Genomic DNA, 14,608 nt, shown 5'->3' with positions numbered 1-14,608 from the left:
TAAATACATAAAATTTCAAGTTTTCTCTGAGGCTGCCTCCCCTTGAAGCTCTTCTATCCTCAGGATCACTGTAAACTTTGGTGGTTTATGCTGGGAAATCATTTTTCCTTAAATGTTTATATTCAGTTCAAAGTGTTCCATTTCCATGAGTAATGACAAAACACAGTTTCTCCCCTGCCTCCACTCCAGTGGCATGGAGAAGAAGCTACTTATATTCATAAGAGTTCTGGAAGGCAGTCACCAACTTTTTATGAAAAGGTAGAGACAGGACTCCAGATCCCATTACGCCAAAGAGGAAGCCAAATGCTAATTTTAAATCTCATTTTGGCCTGCTGCAAATGTGGACACCATTGTTAGGCCAGTTCTACATACCATATGTACCTCTTGCAAGTCTCTTAGAACAAGCTGTTCCCCTCAAAGGATTTTCTTCCAAGGAACCAGAACATGGGTTTATTTTGGCCTGGATCAGCTCCCCCAGGAATCTTCCAGGGAGGAGGTGGGTGGTCAGCCTCCTGAGACAAGAGTGTGTAGAGGTCAGGATATGGGCTCTGAGCCAGACTACCTATGTTTGAATCTAGGTTCTGGGTTTATGATCGGGGAATGTGAGGGAGTTATACAACCGTTCATGCCTTGGTTCCTCCTTCTATTGAATGGGGCAAATGATGAAACTTAACTGATTGAGTTGCTGTGAGGATTAAACAAATGACACATGTAAAGTGCTTAGTACAAGACCTGGCATATATTAAGTGTTAAATAAGTGCTAGGGAAAACTAGCCAGGCATGGTGGTATACACCTGTAGTCTTAGCTACCTGGGAGGCTGAGGAAGTTTGCTTGAGGCCAAGGAGTTTAAGGCTGCAGTGAGCTATGATGGCATCACTGCACTCCAGCCTGGGCAACAGAGTGAGACCCTGTCTCTAAAAATAAAACATAATAATAAAACAAAACAAAATAAATGCTAGGGAACAAGTTGCTTCTGACTTAAACATCCTCCAGGATTAATCCAGGTCCACAGTCACCCAGGGGAGTTGTGGGCAGTCTGTGGGCACCTGTCAGGCTGCATCTGTTGGGTAGCAGAACCTGCTTCTTTCTAACTCTAAGTCTGCCTATTTCGTCTATCATGTCATCAGAATTCCTTAAACAATCTTATTTAACAGAACAAACGAATTTAAGCCAATTCTACAATGAAAAACGTGAGAGTGAGTCATGGCAAACTTTAACTGTAACCTTGTTAAGTGGAAATGGAGACAAATATTTGGAAAAGATCTTTAGAAATTGATAGATTCCAATGGGTTGAGGTTCTCTTAGGTCAGATTAGTGTTTCTTGGCTTTTTGCTTTCTATTTGTAAGCATGTCTCTCTCTCTCTCTCTCTCCCTCTGTGTGTGTGTGTGTGTGTGTGTGTGTGTGTGTGTGTGTTTATACCCATGTCCCTTATTTAGAGCTCTAAATCTCCTAAGGATGGGAACCATCTTAGCCACCTGACAAGAGAGAAGTAACCTCCATGCATTCGTCCTTCTACCCTCAAGAGGGATCCTCTTCAACCCGGGATGATATGGGCATAGAATACACACACACACACACATACACGCGCGCACACACACACACACACACACATATATATATACACACATACATACACACATATTTTTTTTTTTGAGTCAGTGTCGCTCTTGTTGCCCAGACTGGAGTGCAATGGCGCGACCTCCACTCACCGCAACCTCCACCTCCTGGGTTCAAGTGATTCTCCTGCCTCAGTCTCCTGAGTAGCTGGGATTACAGGCATGCGCCACCACACCCGGCTAATTTTGTATTTTTAGTAGAGACAGGGTTACTCCATGTTGGTCAGGCAGGTCTAGAACTCCAGACTTCAGGTGATCCACCCGCCTTGGCCTCCCAAAGTGCTAGGATTACAGGCATGAGCCACTGCACCCAGCCTAAGGCATAGAATATTTTGGAAGCCAAGGGATAGATTCTGCGGCTTTCTATCCCCCTTTTTCCTTTTCTCTCTCCATATTCCTGGATCTAATTCAGGTCTTTCTGTTGCCATGGTAACCAACAGTCTCAGAACACAGACTTCTGACAGCTGGACTTCTAGCCACTGAGACTCGGGATGTGAAGGATTTCTCATGTCTCCCCTTTTTGCCTCAGGAGTTAGCAGCACTTCTTCCATGTGGGCAGCCACCAGGGCAGGGTGTGACAGTCTTGCATGTATGTTGGCATGCGCGTGCGTGTGTGTGCGTGCGTGTGTGTGTGTGTGTGTGTGTGTGTGTGTGTGTGTGCGCGCGCGCGCGCGCACATGCGCATGAGCACATTCTTCCAGCCCTACTTGCTTTCCGGGGCTTCACGGAAAAAGCTAGACTAAAAAGTGTGATCAGATGATGGGAGGATGGGCATCTAAACAGCGAAACCTTTCTGGAAAGTAATTTGGTATCAACTAGCACAAGACTGTAATATATTTGTGATGTTTGGTCCATTAATCCTACACATAGAAAAATAAGAGTCATAGTCAAAGATTTATGGAAAAGCAGGTTTAGTACAGATTTATTTAGTAAAACAATAACTACCACCTAATGGTCATTAACAAGAAGTAATTAAAAATTGCAGAGTAACCATATATATGTTTGTTGTAGGCTATGCCATAAAATAATCTCAGTTTCAACTGATATGATAGCCACAGTCACATATATATATACGTGGATATATTATATAAATGTACAAATATATATGTGTGTGTTTATATAAATAGAAAAGATAAGGAAGTCCATCAAAATGTTTTGATAGTTATTACCTTCAGAAGGTGGGACTATGGCATGTTTGTTTTCGTCTTCATAGTTTTCTATATTTTTCCAATTTTAAATAATGATCTTTTTATTTTATGATACAAGATCTTACAACTGTAATAGGACAAATTATGAGAGGTGGAGATGCTTAGTAGATAGGATTATATCACAATGAAGTAAGTTTTGAAAGGTAGACGGCTGCCTCTTCTGCCCTTCACTGGGAGATTGTAAAAATAGGATAAGACTTCAATCTAAATGGGGTAGTTCTGAAGAGAAAAGGGAATGGGGCTGGGCATGGTGGCTCATGCCTGTGATCCCAGCACTTTGAGAGGCCAAGGTGGGTGGATCACCTCAGGTGAGGAGCTCGAAATCAGCCTGGGCAACATGGTGAAACCCCATCTCCACTAAAACTACAAAAATTAGCTGGGCGTCGTTGCGGATGCCTATAATCCCAGCTATTTGGGAGGCTGAGGCAGAAGAATCACTTGAACCCAGGAGGTGGAGGTTGCAGAGAGCTGAGATCACACCACTGCACTCCAGCCTGGGTGACAGAGCGAGACTTCATCTTAAAAAAAAAAAAAAAAAGGGAGATGAATAATGTTTTTGCTTAAGTACCATGATTCTCTTCTCCCTGATCCCACCTACTTTTTCTTTTTTCTTCTTTTCTTTTTTGAAGCTTCTCAAGTTGAGAGAGATTTGTGCCTTTGAACTCCATGGCATATTCATCCTCTAACAGCGACATAGAGTACTACAGCTCCAAATCCAATTCCAACCTGAGCCTCTCTGTGGGCTATTTCCCCTGTGAGGACACCCCCTGTGAGGACACAACCTCCTGTGAAGACGCAACTTCCAAGGATCCTTCCATCCACTTTCTCCCTCCCATCTAAGGGGCATGGGGGACTGAAAGGATAAGGAGATGCATGAAGAGACAAGACCAAATTCAGGATGAACCAGAGCAGTTTTGCAAACTAAGCATCTTCCTAGCCTGGGACATGGACGTCAGCTCCAACAACACAGACTCAATAGCTAATAGGCTTCTAAATGGAGACAACCAGTGGATAGATGAGTTACCAAAAGAGAAAACAAAACTGTTGACAAACTGAATAATCTTGTGCAAGAGTTTCAGACATTTCTAGAAAATCTGAAAGATGATGAAGATGATGACGCCGTGTTTCCTGAAACGACTCACAAAGATTTCCAGCTGTCCGGCGGCTCCCCTCCAGAAATGGCTCAGGTCAGTCATCAAGAACATGATGCTTGTCAAGACCTGCCCAAGTGCAAACCACCAGAAAATAAAGATGTTATGCAGTCCCCACAGACTCCTCTAAGGCTTAAGGAACATGAGCTGGCTGAGGAGAGCAGAGATGCCTCACAGGACAGCAAGAGATAGGCCTGAGTTGAACCACAGAATCTTACGACCACCAGGAAGCATGTCCCAGGAGGTCTGACGTGAAACCAGTGGGAGACAGATAACAAGGAAGGGAGTCAGGGTGGAGTTTTAGGGAAAAGACTGAGGAACACTGAGGGAAACAAGAGGGTAGCAAGCAAGGAGAGGGGCTAGCAACTATGTCTCCCTCCCCACCAAAAACGTACATATTTAGTATTAATGGGCATTGAAACTTTGCATTGACACTTGGGCTATTTTTTTTTTTTTGAGAGACAGATTCTTGCTCCATTGCCCAGGCTGGAGTGCAGTGGTGTGATCTCGGCTCATTGCAACCTCCACTTTCCGGGTTCAAGTGATTCTCCTGCCTCAACCTCCCGATTAGCTGGGATTACAGGCATCTGCCACTCTAACTTTTATATTTTTAGTAGAGATGGGGTTTCACCATGTTGGCCAGGCTTGTGTCTAGCTCCTGACCTCAAGTGATCCACATGCCTCGGCCTCCCAAAATGCTGGTACTACAGGCGTGAGCCACTGCACCCGGCCTACTTGGGCTATTTTTGCTAAAAGGATGTGAGTTCCACAAATGAGTAAATGTTGAGTTGGCTGCTGTCATGGTTACACCTACCTAACACATTCTTTATTTTCTTGGCAGATGATAAGCCAGGCAACTGCAGGCCAAAGGACAAGTGCTCCAGAGATCTCCTCAATCCTGTCAGAGCAGCCGGAGAAGGATGACACTCCTTCCCACACACAGGCCCAGTGCTGCCTGAACTTTGGGTGGGCCTTCAGCTGCCTGAGGCAATGTATCCTCTCCCCTCTGCTGAGGAGGGGGATCACCCTGTGAAGGCCACCAAGAGTCCCCATCGGCCAGCACCAAGGAAAAGACTCTTTCACAGACGCAAGAGAATTCAACCTCAAGAAACCCTTGAATTAGGACATTCCATATAGACAGATTTTAAAACTTTTTGGAAAGTTGAAAATAATCCATAATGAGGATTCCATTAATAATCCCCATCAGTTTATTTTTTCCTCAATAAACAAAATAAATGCTCTTGTTACCCATGTCTTCCTCTTCCAGCACACCATCTTGACTCACATTTCAAGCATATGTGTTGTCTAAAATTTCCTGAAAATTCTTTCTCAGGAAATTTTAAGTAGTATTATGCTTCCTAAACTCAAGTATTATTTTTCTCTCCTCTCACCCATTCTTACTGTATTTTACCCTAGTTTATCTATTTTATGTATTTTAACCTATTTTATTATTAACCCAAATCCCCATTTTCAGTAGACAGCAGCGTGACCCGTCAGATTTTCATGGTGGCAGGATGATTTGGATTGAACTTGCAGGACTTGAGCGAGCGGGAGTGGATATTGAGTCACCGAGGAAATTAATTTCAATTTCAGGAAATCGGACAGCAGTTCTGATATTCCCCAGGGACCTGGGATGCCATGTGAGGATTGTGATCGCCACTTAACCACTCTAAGTCTAGCTGTCCTCATTCAAAGGATGTGGAAGATAATAATACATACCTCACAGGGTTAGTGTGAGAGTTTATGAGGTAATACAAGCACTTGATAAATATTATTACTGTTGTTACAAGTAGACATTCTCCTGAGGAACTCTCCGGAGAACTTGTTCAAGGGATATCTAAGAATGAGAGTTAATTAAGAGTCAATTCTCATTGAAACATTTCCCACACAGAGCAGTACTTACCAAAAGTTCAGAGTTTTCAGCAAATCTTAACCAAGTCCTTTCCCAACCCATTCCATTCTGCCCTCTGAAACTCCTTTGCAATTGTCATTGAACATTCCACTAAATGTCAACTTCTTTGAGGAAGGCTGCCCTCAGCCTTCTTGTCCTGACTCTCACCTCCCCAGCATTTCTACCATCCTCTTCATTCAACCACAGGTTCACTCAACATCCTCCTTCTTCTGCTGGCACTATCATCCTGTGTGACCTTCAGAGTTTATGTGGCAAAGCATATGACTCTTCAGTTTCAAATTCCTTCCTTTCCTCAATTTCAATTCCCTTATCCCTCTCCTTCCTCTCTTCTTCCTTCCTTCTACATATATTTAGCAAATAGGAGTGCCAGATACCTTTCTAGCTTGTCAAAACAAAATCCCTCAATCTTTAGGCTCAAGTGACTTATTTAAGAGATAAAGTCAGGCAAACATATGACTATAAAGAGTATGAGTGATAATACTGTATAGTGGGTAAACACTGAGTTCTAATGAAGTAATAATCCACTCAGCATGGGGAGGTTGGTTGTAAAAGGTTTCCTGTTCCCCAACTTCTATCTGCTTCCCTCTAGATCCAACCCATACACCTCCTTCCCAAACTTGGCATGTCTACCACATCTAGTAACATCTGCCTTGCCTTGCCTTTCTCTTCTCCCAGATACTTTAAAAATCTATACTCATTAAGTTCCCGAAGGGGACCCTCTTGCTCCTCACTGCAGCCAACACACAGAACCATAGGGATTTCCCTCTCCATTTCCTGACTGCCTGGGAAACTCATCCTTAAAGATCCTGCTCTAGGGTTACTATTGGGCATTACTGATCCCTCAGGCAAAGGGATCATGACCCTCCTTTTGCTGTCCCCTAGTCCCTGCCCTGCCACCTTCTTGCCATGACCTGTACTTTTCAGCCATCTTTATAGATCTATTTTATCTGTAGACTGTGAGATCTAAAGGCAAGCACCAGGTCTTGGTTCCTTTATATTGCAAATCCTAACACACTGGGCTGGGCGCGGTGGCTCACACCTGTAATCCCAGCACTTTGGGAGGCCGAGGGGGGTAGATCACTTGAGGTCAGGAGTTTGAGATCAGCCTGGGCAACATGGTAAAACACTGTCTGTACTAAAAATACAAAAATTAGCCAGGTATGGTGGCAGGGGCCTGTAATCCCAGCTACTCAGGAGGCTGAAGCAGGAGGATCATTTGGATCCAGGAGGCAGAGGGTGCTGCGAGCCGAGATGGCACCACTGCACTCCAGCCCGGGCAATGGAGTGAGACTCCATCTCAAAAAACAAAAAAAAAAACCAAAATCCTAACACAGTGTTTAGTACAAAGTAATCTATCTCTCTGACTCTATGTAATTCTTTAAATGTTTTTAAAGTATCCTGTCTATATAAATTTTAAAAAGTGAAATAAAACAGCTTTGCTATTCTTTAAGTCAAAAGAGACTGATCAGTAGGGTCAGAAATAGGAATGAAAAGGGAGGCAGACAAGACGAGAACATGGCCATCAAGTAGAAGTCAAGTGAGATGGCCACCTATCAATTGAGAAATCTATTAAGACTAAAGGAATTCAGAAACTAAATTGAAAATTTAATTCAACAAATATGCCTGGAGCGTTACTGTTGCTTTAGACTAGACACTGTGATAGGCCTGAAAGAAAGATGGCATCTCTTACTCTCGAGAGACTTGCAACCAGTTTTATTCTTTTAATTCTTACTCTAGTAATTAAGCTCTAGGACAAACTCCACCAAAATACTTTAGAAGACTGTCTACACGGACTAAGATGCACTGTTCTTTAGTAAGATTTCTGACAAACTTGTGTTTATTCATCAGTGTTTTATAAACCTGCTTGGCAGGTATGAACCTGTCCCTAAAATTTAAGCAATGTACTCTGCAAGCCTTTACAATAAAGTAAGCCTTCCATGCCCTTTGAGGTTGAGTGTCATGCTATATATTAGAAAGCAGGACAAAGTATTTTAAAATAAGAAATATCTCAGTATCTCTTAATTACAGTGTCAAATACGTTATTGGCCAGGAGTGGTGGCTCATGCCTATGATCTCAGCACTTTGGGAGGCCAAGACTCAAGGATCACTTGAGCCCGGGTCTTTGAGACCAGAAAATTCACGGCTCAAGAGGATGCATGGGTCCAAGTTTAACTGGCCACAAGAACAGTGTCTAAAATCCTCTTACAAAACAAAAGAAAAATGAAGCGAGTTATAAACGATTTCCTAGAGAGTGCTAAAGTCCTTACACTAACAATAAAGAAAATTTTGAAGGAACAGTTAATTGCTTCAAAAATATGTCTCCTCATTCTACATTGCAAGTAGGAGAACTTATATAGCATACAGGACAATCTCCAATTTCAAGATGGACGGGTGGGTTTTATATTGCAATGCCTGGAGTCAATCTTTTCCTGCCACCTACTAATACCTCAAACAAATAGAACAACGCTGTGCTTTCAGAAGTGAAATAAGATCTTCATCAGATAACACTCACTGAGTGAGCCAGTCATGAGCAGAATGAGTAAAAAGCCTCAGGATAAATTCCCCCAAAGGATTATTAGCCTAGATCAAGAAGTACCAGGACAAAACAATTTCCGCTTTATTCCACCTTTCAAAGGAATTCCATGGTTTTAATGCCCATTTGATTTCAATATAATATGCTTTATAAGGAACTACTTCTAAGACATTTTCAAATGGTATGGTATACACCATAGCTTTTCAGATTGTGGCACTGAAAGAAAATTCATTTCATTACTACTAAATTCTCTCACTCCAAAAGAAAACCAAAATAGCAATTTATTTAGTTTTTCCTCACCTGCATCAATAAAGATTATTTTAAGTACAAATCTCTAAAAGAAAGAGCTCTCACCCTAGGGTAGAGGTTTCCCACATACCCACTCAGAAAGGAAAAGAAAACTCTTCAAACATCTTCATAGCTAATGTGTGTTTGGATAGTTGTTTTCAAGTTTCACTTTCATTGATCCTTCTGTCATGCATCTTTGGGGCCAAGATTTTCCTCAAGCAGGGCATGGGGATGGAAAGGAGAATTTTTCTTCAGTAAAATCACTTTAGAAATCAAGTTAGTACCATATTGCAACCAACAACTTAATAATTGATTCATATAAGGATCAAAAATAGATGCTAAAACCATTGAGTGAATCACTGTCAGGGAAAAAACATGCACATAGTCTCTAAGATGACCCCGCAGGTGCCTTCTTAGTCATCAGGAGGATTAGGCACCTTTACAATGGAGAGGTCTGGTCAACACCAACTTAGCCAAGTGATTAAACTTAGCCTAGCTAATATCATACACCTTTTGAAGAGAAGCAATGTACACTTGCTAGCAATGTTTAATTTGAATCTAATTATGAGGACACCAACAGTTAGATGAATCTAGACTATAGGATATTTTACCAGACAACTGTCTTTGACTTTTAAAACATGTTAACACAATGAAACACAAAAAAGACAGGGAGACAAGACAGTTCATAAAAGAGATGAAGGAAACATGACAACCAATTGCTATTTGTGATTTTTGATGGAATCTTTGATCAAAACCAAAAGCAAAACAAAAAATACAGTAAAGGATACTTTGGTTTTGAATGTGGACTAGGTTCTTAGGAAATTTAGGCTGAAATATTTAAGGGTAGAAGTGTCATGATATCTGCAACCTACTTTCAAATAGTCCAGGAAAAAAAAGACAGAGAGAAAACAAAGATGGCGAAAATATAAAGAAAAACTCTAGTAAGTAAGTAGTACAGATCTCTATTAAAGTGTTACATCTGCTACACTTGTATGACAGTAATATCTTTTTTTTTTTTTTGAGATGGAGTCTCACTCTGTCCCCCAGGCTGGCGTCTCCCGAGTTCACACCATTCTCCTGCCTCAGCCTCCCGAGTAGCTGGGACTACAGGCGCCCGCCACCAAACCCGGCTAATTTTTTTTTTGTATTTTTAGTCGAGACCAGGTTTCACCGTGTTAGCCAGGGTGGTCTTGATCTCCTGACCTCGTGATCCGTCCACCTTGGCCTCCCAAAGTGCTGGGATTACAGGCGTGAACCACTGCACCCGGCCGACAGTAATATCTTATCAAATATCTTATGATATCATACATATTTAAAACATTAAAACATTTACTCTAAATAAAACCTAGATACTAATTTGATTTCTCAAGTGATCTAAACTGGGCAATTCTTTAATCTGGATTTCTTCATTCATCCTGGCACCTGCCTTTGGGTTCACAGCTGGCTGCTAAGAATTTTCAGTCTCATAGATTGGTAAATATTCATCCTTCAAGTCCTAACCGTAAAAAGGCAAATTGGTTCAGTTGAAAGCAGAGTAGCATCTAGGTATTTTTCCAGAAGATGTAAGATTTCATGAGTTTATCTAGCTTTTGCTGAGATTAAAAAGAATAATTTTTGCCAAATGGGGAGATAGGTCCTCTGCCCTTTCAAATTGTTGCAAGTTTCAAAGCCTGAATATCTGATGTCTACCTTCAAAATATCGTCTTTTAAACTTTCTGTTTCTCACAAATCAAGAACAGCCTGACACTTATAATACTAATAATTTCTTCAAATTACTTGGGCATTTTCTTTTATTTCGAGCAGTGACAGATTGTTCTGCTTCTTCCTACCTAACAAGAAGAACAGGCATAGTCACTATATAATGTACTGTGCATTCTGCGGGACTTCTGAGGGTGCTCTTATAGTCTTTTTTTTTTTCTTGAGACAGAGTCTCACTCTGTCGCCCAGGCTGGGGCACAGTGGCACAATCTCTGCTCACTGCAACCTCCGCCTCCTGGGTTCAAGTGATTCTCATGCTTCAGTGTCCCAAGTAGCTGGGACTATAGGCGTACACAACCACACAGGCTAACTCTTATATTTTCAGCAGAGACAGGGTTTCACCATGCTGGCCAGGCTGGTCGGGAACTCCTGGCCTCAAGTGATCTGCCCACCTTGGCCTCCCAAAGTGCTGGGATTACAGGCATGAGCTACCATGCCTGGCCTCTATAGTCTTTATGAACATTTTTAAGCATGTATCTCTTATATGATTAAAGCCATAGATTCTCTCTTAAACTAATGCACATATTCATATATACTGACCACTTTGCAAATAATTTAAAAAGTTCAAAGACTCTCTGAATCTTATTCTTCAATCCCAGGTTAAAAACCCAAGGTCTTAAGTTTGACTTCCTGGCTTCAATTCCCAGTCCACCACTTATTTGCTGTGGATCCTGGGGAAGTTACTTAACTTCTCTGTGCTGTTTCCTCATCTACAAACTGCCATACTAATAGTATTAGCCTCAAAGGGCTGTGGTAAGGATTAGTACCTGGCACATAACGAGTGCTTACAAATTTTACCTGCTGCTAGTTGCTGTCACACGATTCCTCTGTTTTAATATCTGCTATTGCTCCTAATGACTACAGAATAAAGTTCAAGCAAACTACCATTAAATCTCTCTATAATCGGATCCCAAGGCAATTTTCTAGTCTTATTTCACAATACTCCCCCACTGCCCCTCACACTCCAGAACCTTTATGTTACTTGTTCCTTGTACCTTCATGCTCCAGTCCTTTTGCCTATGCTGTTACCTCTTCTTGCCCTAATGTGCTACTTCTCCAGTCTACCCTGCTGCCCATCCACTCCCAAATGGGCATTCAAGACCCAGGTTATACTGAAGCTCCTCCATAGAACACAGCAGGATGGAATTAACCTCACTCTTCCTTATGCCACCACAGCACTTCACTTTTACCTGTAGTTAGTGTACATTTTATCCAGACTTACAAAAATGTGCACTTATGTCTTTCCCTCGCACTAGACAAAAGCCCCTATGTTCTGCTTATCTTTGCATGCTCCAAAGCTCCTGGCCCAGTTTCATGTACACACTAGCTCCATGATAAATAATTCGTAAAACGAACAGTTCATCTGCAGGAAATAATTTAAACAGATATCTGAAATTGAATGTCATTTCCTTTCAGAAAACCTAACTAGCTTCTACTTTAATTAACTCTCGTCCCTGGATATTTATATGAGGGGGGTGCAGGGAGACACAGCACACAGCACAGCGTAGATGTTTCCTGAGTGGAAAAGCTCAGTTTCATACAATAGACAAAGCTAGTTAACAAAAGAATATCCACATCTTTCTAATTCTCTGAGTACAGACTTATAGTACAAAGTGATTTACAAAGTCACTTCTGTTTTAAATTTTTAAAGTTTTTTAAAGCCATTGCATTTCTAAGCATTCCAAATATTTAAATTCATTCATTCATTCAAATCCATTTAATGAACATTAACGTGCTAGGGGCTGTGCATAAAAATGAGCATGATACATAACCTCTGTGTCACATGATTTCCTTTCACAGTCAGACACTACTGTTTCCGCCTGTTGATGCACATTTATGCAAGTTAATTTAAGGATCACAGTGGGCAGGAAATGATATATCTAGGCTAAAATGATGCATGAGACTCCTAAGGTGCCCTACAGTGGGCCATCAGGCATCACTAAGAATTCTCCCTGCTCTTTCATTCATTTATTTAGGATTCATTCACTTGCTGAGATGCCCCTAGGTGCTGGCCATTATTACCTTTTATGCCAAGTACATGGGGATACATGACGTTGTTCCCTTTCTCTAAATGTTCAAAGCCTGGCAGCACAGCTAATTATCATTTGTTCAACAACAAATGATAATTTCTTGGGCACATTTTCCTTGCCTGTCTTCATCTCACAAGAGCCTACTTAAAAACGTCTTCTGGACATTGGTCTGGCGACACCAGCTTACAGTTCATTTTTACCTTAAATGATTGGTTTTCTACATGAACCACACAGTGGGACCGAGAAAGTTTCCTATCATAATAATTGGGATTGCTTTGCTTCTGTTATGCAGTTGACACATGAATTGGCCCACTTGCTAAAATTTGTTTGCAACCCCCACATTAGTACCTTCACACTCATTCACGGACACATGCAAAGGAGCGAGAATTCCGAGTCAGCCTCGCGGAGTTCTCAGGTTGAACAAGGCAATGCTCCACTTTCCTGTATCAGTTCAGCCCTCCTGCCATAAAGTGTCCTTTACATGGTCTGTTCTGTGCCACATTTTTCACATTGTTCACATGTTTGTGCTTGTCATCAATCGTTGTACTGTTGAAAATGGATCCACGCACAGTGTGGAAGGGCTGCCTGGTGCTCCTGAGGCAACGAGGCCGTGCCTCAGGGATGAAACCAGTGTGTGAGGTCAGCTTCCTTCAGGCCTGAGTTACAAAGCTGTTGGGTGTGTGTCAGTGTTAATGACTCAACAACATACGTGAAAACGGTGTCTATGTCTAAACAGAAACACACATAAAACAAGGTTCTGTATTGATCAGTTGGCAAAAACGCTGTGGTCAAAGGCTCGCAGGAACCTCCCTCTGCATTTCCCCTAGGAAAAGTATTTGGTCATTCAGCGTTCACAATCACGTCAGAGCACAACTACCACAAAAGACAAGAATCAACTGATTTTATCAGGTAAAGAGTGCAAAAACCCAGCCGTACACTCTGAGTTCTTTCAGCTTTACCTTCTGAGAATTCAGTGGGGCCACAAAGTGAGGAAATAAAAGTCACCCTCTGGATAGAGGCACTTGGTGTTTTCTGTCCTTTTCTGTCCCCCTTGAATTACCCAGAGTCTTGCAAAGAAGAGATTGCTGGCTAACAAGAGAAGAAAAGAGGTCCACAGGCCAGGGGGACTGTGGGTAAAAGTAAATGGATTTTTCCTGGGTGTTGCTGTTTTTGCTTATGAGAATGCTAATGCTTTAAGATCTACTACTCTTATTTCCTGCTTGATACTTGGCTTTCAACTCTCCCAACCACACAGTAGGCCCAATCGCATTGAAAGGCCTGTGTGCGACCTCAGGTAAGACCAATGTACACCACGAAGAATCAAAAATCCCACTCTTCTAAGCGAATAATGCATTCTTTAATTTATAAAAATTTATCAAAAATAAGACAATTTAAATCTCACCAAATCATCCAAAACTTTTGAAAATGCCTCAGAATTCACATTTCTCTTGGTAGAAATGTGACCTCCTCAAGCAGGAAAACAACTTCCGGACATCAATGTATTGGAAGCTAGCTTCTCTGTTCCAGGAATTCCATGCTTAGAACCAGAAGCATCTAACAGAGTGTTCCATCCTGTGTCTTCTTAACTCTTCCCCAAGGTTGAGATAATGTTTATTTGTCGAACAAAGCAGTCATCCAAGAGCAGATTTGTTGAAAAGCTTCCAAGCAAGTTGAGAGGCCAAAGCAAAGAGGAAGAACAGCTAATCAGAAATCAAGAGCAAGAAAACGTAGATCCAAAATAGAGTACAAAATGCCCAGAATAGCCCAGAAAGACAGCTGATGACCTTTTCCTCGAAAATATCTTAATACCACAATATCAAATAGCCTAACTATGTCAAGCCAAGCATATAACTACTACTACAACAATAAAGGAATTAGGTAAAAAACAAACAATAAGCAAGAAAAGCTGATGGAACAGTAAGAATTTGTGTTCTGAACCACAGATGAGAACACAGAAGACAATTAACTGTTGTATTGTACTTAGGATTCCACCACTGGTAAGGGATTACACCTCAGCTCAAGGTAATAGTCACAAGAAACTCTCAGGGCTATTTCTATCTGAAAGCTGCTATCATTTCTACAGAGAGAGCACATGTTATCTTCTGCCTAC

At 41.6% G+C, this 14,608-nt stretch overlaps 1 protein-coding gene and 1 pseudogene across 14 annotated transcripts in view; one reads left to right on the top strand and one right to left on the bottom strand.

The window, feature by feature from the left end:
• Positions 1-14,608, bottom strand: part of LOC126930047 (liprin-beta-1) — a 176,154-nt gene that overhangs the window by 98,979 nt on the left and 62,567 nt on the right. The gene's annotated exons all lie outside the window — the stretch shown is intronic.
• Positions 3,493-5,114, top strand: LOC126930089 (uncharacterized protein C12orf71-like; annotated as a pseudogene).

This window comes from Macaca thibetana, chromosome 11 (genome assembly GCF_024542745.1).
Source record: "Macaca thibetana thibetana isolate TM-01 chromosome 11, ASM2454274v1, whole genome shotgun sequence".
NCBI lineage: Eukaryota > Metazoa > Chordata > Mammalia > Primates > Cercopithecidae > Macaca > Macaca thibetana.
Note: the sequence above shows the minus strand (reverse complement) of the source record. Positions and strands in the feature narration are given on the sequence as shown.